The 6,829-nt window shown below is 42.8% G+C and overlaps 1 long non-coding RNA gene across 2 annotated transcripts; it reads right to left on the bottom strand.

Annotated features, from left to right (window-relative positions):
• Positions 1 to 255: 255 nt before the first annotated feature.
• On the bottom strand, positions 256 to 4,704 carry LOC107975377 (uncharacterized). Of its 2 annotated transcripts, XR_001718874.3 has the most exons (4): positions 4,631 to 4,704; positions 2,657 to 2,776; positions 1,519 to 1,683; positions 256 to 307 (listed from the first exon to the last, which is right to left on the bottom strand). It is a non-coding gene; the product is annotated as an uncharacterized LOC107975377 (long non-coding RNA). The 2 variants fall into 2 exon arrangements; XR_008548722.1 differs by lacking the exon at positions 2,657 to 2,776 and having other exon boundaries at positions 4,631 to 4,699.
• Between the last annotated feature and the right edge of the window lie 2,125 nt (positions 4,705 to 6,829).

Genomic DNA, 6,829 nt, shown 5'->3' with positions numbered 1-6,829 from the left:
TATCACTAGCATCTTCATAGCTGACACTTCATTTCTGGCCCCTCTGGCTTTTTTGTATGCTTAGTCATACATACAGGTCATACCACCATAGCAACTCACTCAAAATAACTCACTTAGGGTGACTGCACAGAGAGTCTCTCTCAGCTATTTTAGTAATAACACAATAGCAACCCACGTTAGTGCAGCTGGGCTCCTTAAATATTCCTTCCTAAGTCATGTAGTACACATTTTAGAAGCCACATTAAAATACTAAAATTACCCACAAACCGTTTATTGCTACAGTTCACTCCCGTATTTTCTTCTCAACCTGTGGGTAAAGAAAGACATAGATAAATTCATCTGCTGCTTTAAAGTGGCAGAGCTATAAATATCTGATTTTTCTCTGTGTTTTGAAAAATTGAATAGTCATAGAAAATTCTTATAACGGTATTTACATAAGTGAGCACTTCCTCTTTCCTTTCTTCCCCCTCGCTCTCCGTATCCTTCCTCCTTCCTTCCCTCCCCCTTTCCTTCCTTCCTTTTTTCCCTCCTTCCCTTCCTTCCTTCCTTCCTTCCTTTTTTCCTTCCTTCTTTCCTCTGTTTCTTTACTAAATATCCATATTACGCTAGGTATTGTTTTAGATTCCAAGCCAGACACAAAGGTAAACAAAATATAGTCATTGCTCTCAAATGTCTCACAGCCCTCTGAATCTTTTGAAGAGGAAAACCTGAGAATTATATAAAATTGTTTCATCAACATAAAAGAATCTGAAGATGGCACAGAATGTTTTGGGGGATGCTTCCTTGATTCCTAGTTCCTTTCTCCGTAGATTCTTTCTGTTCAAGGCACAGGCGTAGACAGACATGAGATGCCTGGGTCAGAAACATGAGACTTTAATACTCACAGCAATAGCAGTAGGCAGAGTATCAGCAGTTGTTCATATCTGTCCTGAGCCCCAGTTTCCATAGGGCGTGTGAAGAAGGCCAGATGACACTTATTCACATAGTGACTTGCATTATAGGAGGAGATCCCTGAGCTCAGAGAACCCAAATCTTTTATGATGGGCAGTAAGTTTGCCTGCCCTTTTCTCCAACAGCAGGTATTAATTCTGTTTTTCAAGGCTGGTCACTATACATGGAGAATTCTTCCCCAGTCCTCTTGCCTCTTACCTTTCTTTTTCTTTCTTTCTTTCTTTTTCTTTCTTTCCTTCTTTCTTTCTTTCTTCCTTCCTTTCTTTCTTTTTTTTTTTTTTTGTGAGACGGAGTCTCACTGTTGCCCAGGCTGGAGTGTAGTGGCATGATCTTAGCTCACTGCAATCTCTGCCTCCCGGTTCAAGTGATTCCCCTGCCTCAGCCTCCCGAGTAGCTGGGACTACAGGCGCACACCACCACTCCCAGCTAATTTTTTGTGTGTTTTAGTAGAGATGGGGTTTCACCATGTAGGCCAGGATGGTCTCCATCTCCTGACCTCGTGATCCACCTGCCTCGGCCTCCCAAAGTGCTGGGATTACAGGCATGAGACACCACACCCAGCCTCACCTTTCTGTAAGTCCAAATAAAAATAAAAGCAGCTGGCAAATCTAAAGTGAGATATAAGTGGATTTCTCCTCCAGGTTCAGGATCCAGATGTTGTCTCTGCCAGGTGTCCTTTCCCACCTTGGCTTCTGTTCTCCTCTCCCCTCCTCTCCAGCTCCATATCATGCTCTGCCAAAGAATGCAAGCCTTCACGTGAGCTGAATCCATCCTGGGCACTACTATTAGGCCCATTCTAAAGCTGGGGTTGGTAAACTATGTCACAAGCTACATCTAGCAGAAATGATTTTTTAAAATTTAATGGTTGTAAGAAAAGAAGAAGAAGAAGAAGAAGAAGCCGGGCACGGTGGCTCACACTTGTATTCCCAGCACTTTGGGAGGCCAAGGCGGGCAGATTATTTGTGGTCAGGAGTTTAAGACCACCCTGGCCAACAAGGTGAAACCTAGTCTCCACTAAAAATACAAAACTTAGCAGGGTGTGGTGGTGTGTACCTGTAATCCCAGCTACTCAGGAGGCTGAGGCAGGAGAATCACTTGAACCCAGGAGGCAGACGTTGCAGTGAGCCGAGATCATGCCACTGCACTCCAGCCTGGGTGACAGAGCAAGACTCGGCCAAAAAAAAAAAAAAAAAAAGGCCAGGCACAGTGGCTGGCTCACACCTGTAATTCCAGCACTTTGGGTGGCCGAGGCGGGCGGATCACGAAGTCAGGAGATTGAGCCATCCTGACTAAGATGGTGAAACCCCGTCTCTACTAAAAATACAAAAAAAAAAAAAAAATTAGCCAGGCGTGGTGACGGGCGCCTGTAGTCCCAGCTACCCGGGAGGCTGAGGCAGGAAAATAGCGTGAACCCACGAGGTGGAGCTTGCAGTGAGCGGAGATCGCACCACTGCACTCCAACCTGGGTGACAGAGTGAGACTCTGTCTCAAAAAAAAAAAAAGGAAAGAAAACAGAGACACAGAGACAGTCCACAAAGCCTAAAATATTTGCTATTTCTCTCTTTCTAAGGAAAGGTTTGCTGAGTCCCATTCTAGAAGTAACTGAGTATAGGGGGAAGTCAATTATAAAAAAAAAAAAAAAAAAATGGCAGCTACAGCATCCCCAGAATGGATGAGGTGCTGGAGCACTAGGTGAACATGTTACCTTTCTATTTTTTGAGAAGTGCTGTTTCCTTTCCTGACAGAAAGCTGGGATGACCTTCCTCAGGTCTTAGAAGACGCAGAGCTCTCAGATTATAAAATGGTACACACTGTCTCTGTCTCTCTATATGTAAACACACATATTATATATCTAATTTAATTTACAATAACCTATACCTTATATCTATATATTATTGTGAATTAAATTAGAAAAAGTGAATAAGGGAATGAGAATTACAGATCCAATTATAATATGTGATTTAAACACATATGGAGCCTGGACTCATCTTTCTCTCCCCGTCAAGTGTAGCTACGGCGTCAGTTAAGATGTAGATGATGTTCTCAGGTCTGGGGAATGAATTGCTGAGTGCCAGGAAAATAATGCTCAAGTGTCTGTGCACGCACGGAGCTAGCTGGACGCCGCTCCGACAGATTTCCTTTGTGTATCAAGCATCTGAGCTCTGCAGAAGTCTCTTCTTAAAGTCATCCTGAAGCCCCTCAGTCCTCAGATTGCTGCAGTATCTTATTGTTTTTAAACCCCTCTGTTAACTTAAAGATTAAATATTTTTGCTCACACTCTCTAAGTGTCTGAAAAATGCTCAAAATATTGAAAGATGGAGAAATATACTTGAGAATCTTTTTATTTACTTTAAAATGAGTGTGGGATACTTTCTCCTTCCAGTCTCTCTGGGACTGACTCCAGCTCTAACCTGTCCTTGCAGTGTGGCCAGCAGTTTAGTAATGTCCAACTTGACCTAAGTCTGATTTTTACTAAATCAAGAACTCTACTAAAAGATGTAAAAATGTGAATGATTGTTGTTTGCCACCTTGAAGGAAAATAGCAGTGTTAAATTAGAACATTCTCTCATCTTAGAGATGTTACTAACAGGTGACATTTGGATGCTGTTTCAGAGGAATGGGATTATACTGAATATTTTTCTAATATTTCTTTCGTTGTCACAAGGTGAGAAACAACTGGCACTGTTCTAAGAGCTTAATATGCATTAATTTAATTCTCACATCTCATGAAGCGGGTGCTGTTGTGAGCCCCATTTGACAGAGGAGGAAACTGAGGCACAGATTGGTAAATGGAAGAGCCCAATTTCAAAGCCTGATGATTTCGTTTCAGAGCTTGGACCCTTTCCTGGCTGACACCAGACATTCCTAGAACCCCTAATTATGTGCTAGAAGAGTGATTCTCCATCCTAACTGTAAATAATTTGTAGTTATATGTCAAAGTGGAGTTGGGTTCCAGGCTCAGAAAATTATAAACAAGTTTGTCGCCTGCATAACTGTCTGGTGGGACATTGAAAAGTTCCACAAGATCGTCTTCTGCATTGCGGGCCCTCTAGTATTCCAGGCCTCCACCCACTAAATGAGGTCACACCCCATCTTCATGACTATCAATAAAGTAAAATAGGGCCAGGCGCGGTGGCTCACGCCTGTAATCCCAGCACTTTGGGAGGCCGAAGTGGGTGGATCACGGGGTCAGGAGTTCGAGACCAGCCTGGCCAACATGGTGAAGCCCTGTCTCTACTAAAAACACAAAAAGTAGCCAGGTGTGGTGGTGGAAGCCTGTAATCCCAGCTACTCGGGAGACTGAGGCAGGAGAATCACTTGAAACCGTAAGGCGGAGGTTGCAGTGAGTCGAGATCGTGCCACTGCACTCCAGCCTGGGCGAAAGAGCAAAACTCCCTCTCAAATAAATAAATAAATAAAGTAAAATAAAGCCCCTACACATTTCCAAAATGCTCCCTAGGGGGCAGTATCCCTCCATTAAGAACTATTGGTTAGCTTTTTGATGGTGACATTAAAGCGTCATTTCTCTAGGTTAAATCAACCTGGATTAGAGTTCTAGCCACAGGCACATGTCTGTATTTCTACATGAGCATGAAGAAGCGAGTGCACTGTGGAGGAGATATGAATAATATCTCCCTCCCTTCCCAACTAAGGGAAGCCGGCCCATGCCTGCACTCACATGAGACTGTTCCCCACGATGGCACAGTAAGAGGAGACTTGAGAGAGCGCCCTGCTGTTTTGGTCGTGTGTGATGTTAGTGACTGCGTCATAAGAACCAAAGCTGATGCTTGATTGGAGTGTGCTAGAATCCAATCACTTAGAAGTGGGTCCGCCAGAAAATATACAAGATTGATTTTTGGAAGCGATGCTGGAAACTGTGGCTGGCGAAGGTAGACTGAGCTTTGCTTTCCAATATCTGCAAGGGGCCGACTTCTCCGGAGCCTGTGTATGTCGGGGCACTCTCAGGCTTTCATATCGAGCCAGATGTTCCCACTTCCTTTTGATTCTCTTGCTGATGGAGAAAATTGCCGCTCTGGGGGATGAAATACTTCCCAATGACTTGGAAATTGTGATGGTAACTTGTAGTTGATGAATCATGAGTTGTTACCACAGGCCCCACAAAGACCCACAATGCACACCAAAGACAGGCACCAAAACCACCCCAGTGGTATGGAGAGAAGCACGTGGTTCTCTCATTTTGAACACTCTGTGTTTTAAAGATATCAGTAATGTCTCCCTCCCTTCCCAAATTATTTTCTCCCAGGGAAGCTCCACGTTATGACATCTTCACAGATGCAGTCAACTGTTTTCTTTAAATGTCATTGGCCACCGAGGAGAGGTAGGCCCTAAGTCTTGTGGCCCCAACCCACCCTGCTGAGAGGTTGGTATGTGGCTCCTGTTTTGGGAAAGAGGAGGTAGGCGGTTACGTGACTCCCCCACTTCCTCCAGCTCTCTTGGCAAGGCTATTGGCAGATTGGAGCTTGCCCCGCTCTGGACTGAGAAGTTCTCATTTGCTACATTAGGCTGCTTCATCTGGCTCCAATGGGAGGATTCTTGGAAAGTTCTAAACTGGGTTACAGCCGCATTTTAGGCTGCCATTAATTGATTGTTCAGAGCTAAAATTAGAAAAAATACATTATAACGACTTTTACCATGTCAGAACCACCAATATTTAAAAATATTTCACGAATGTAATTGCTGGTGTGAAATATACTTGTTTAACCATCCCACCACTAAAGGAAAATCTTGAGCTGAAATTCTTCATTTCAGGAAACAAATTATAAATTTCAACAGATAGTGGTTTGCCTCACTGAAGAGACACAGGCTTCAGGACCCAATAGGCTGGTTTTAGGATCTTGGTCCCTCTATTTACCAGCGGAGGGCCCCAATAACTTACTACCTCTCTGAGTCTCAGGTTTCATATCTGCAAAGTGTGGTTTAAAATATCCGCTTTGCAAAATAGTGTTTTGCACAAGGCTGACTGATAGAGAGAGAGAGAGAGAGTTAAAGACCAAACTGATAATTTTGTCAACAGCATGGAATAGCAATTGGGAAATTAATTTATTATGTCCTCTGTGTGGTTAACCAAACTAAATGTTTATTTAGCTAGGGTATTGTGTCTTGATAACAGCACCCCCACAAGAGAAAATTTTATATGTTGTAAATTAGGTTTTGGTATCAAAAATTTTGATAAGGTATTAAAATGTGGTACCTAATTTTGAATTTCAAAAACTGTGTGGATATTCATATAGTCACAAAAGTTTGTATACAATTTTAGAGGGTCCACAGACCACTGAATTCCATGCAAGGATCCCTTGAGGATCTATGGCCCTTGTATTTGAAATCCCAGAATACTGCTTACTGAGAGATAGCTTTTATACTTGGGGTTCTAGATTTTGATAATCATTGCCAGGATTTGATTTTATTTTAAGCTAACGTACACAACAGATTGCTTGTTAAAAGAGAGCAAAGATCATGGAAAAAATAAATCTGCTCCAAAATTATGTATTGTCTGTTTGTTCTCTGCAAATGCTTGGTGAGAGAGGGAAATATTTCACAGAGGTGTTTACTGTATTGGGTATTCCTAACAAGCTGTGGTTTCGAACATTCCCTGGGGCAGCTCACTTTGTCTCATCACTTGGAATGATCTCTGCCAGTATGGGGCTGTTTACAGAGAGGAGGGGATGGGTTAGAGATGGATCTGAGCTATTAAATCATGTGATTTCTGGGGACTTGGCCTCCTGGTGGCTTTGTTGTTTTTGAATAGTTGTTCTTGGGAGGGTAGGAAAGAGAAGGTATACGAATCTGCCTGCTGCTCAGAAGAGATAGTTTTATTTCTCATACATTGCATATGTGTCTAAAACTTACTGCCTGAGTT

The sequence above is a fragment of the Pan troglodytes genome, chromosome 5, assembly GCF_028858775.2.
Source record: "Pan troglodytes isolate AG18354 chromosome 5, NHGRI_mPanTro3-v2.0_pri, whole genome shotgun sequence".
In the NCBI taxonomy this organism is placed as follows: domain Eukaryota; kingdom Metazoa; phylum Chordata; class Mammalia; order Primates; family Hominidae; genus Pan; species Pan troglodytes.
The sequence above is the reverse complement of the archived record's forward strand: the minus strand, read 5'-3'. Positions and strand labels throughout refer to the sequence as shown.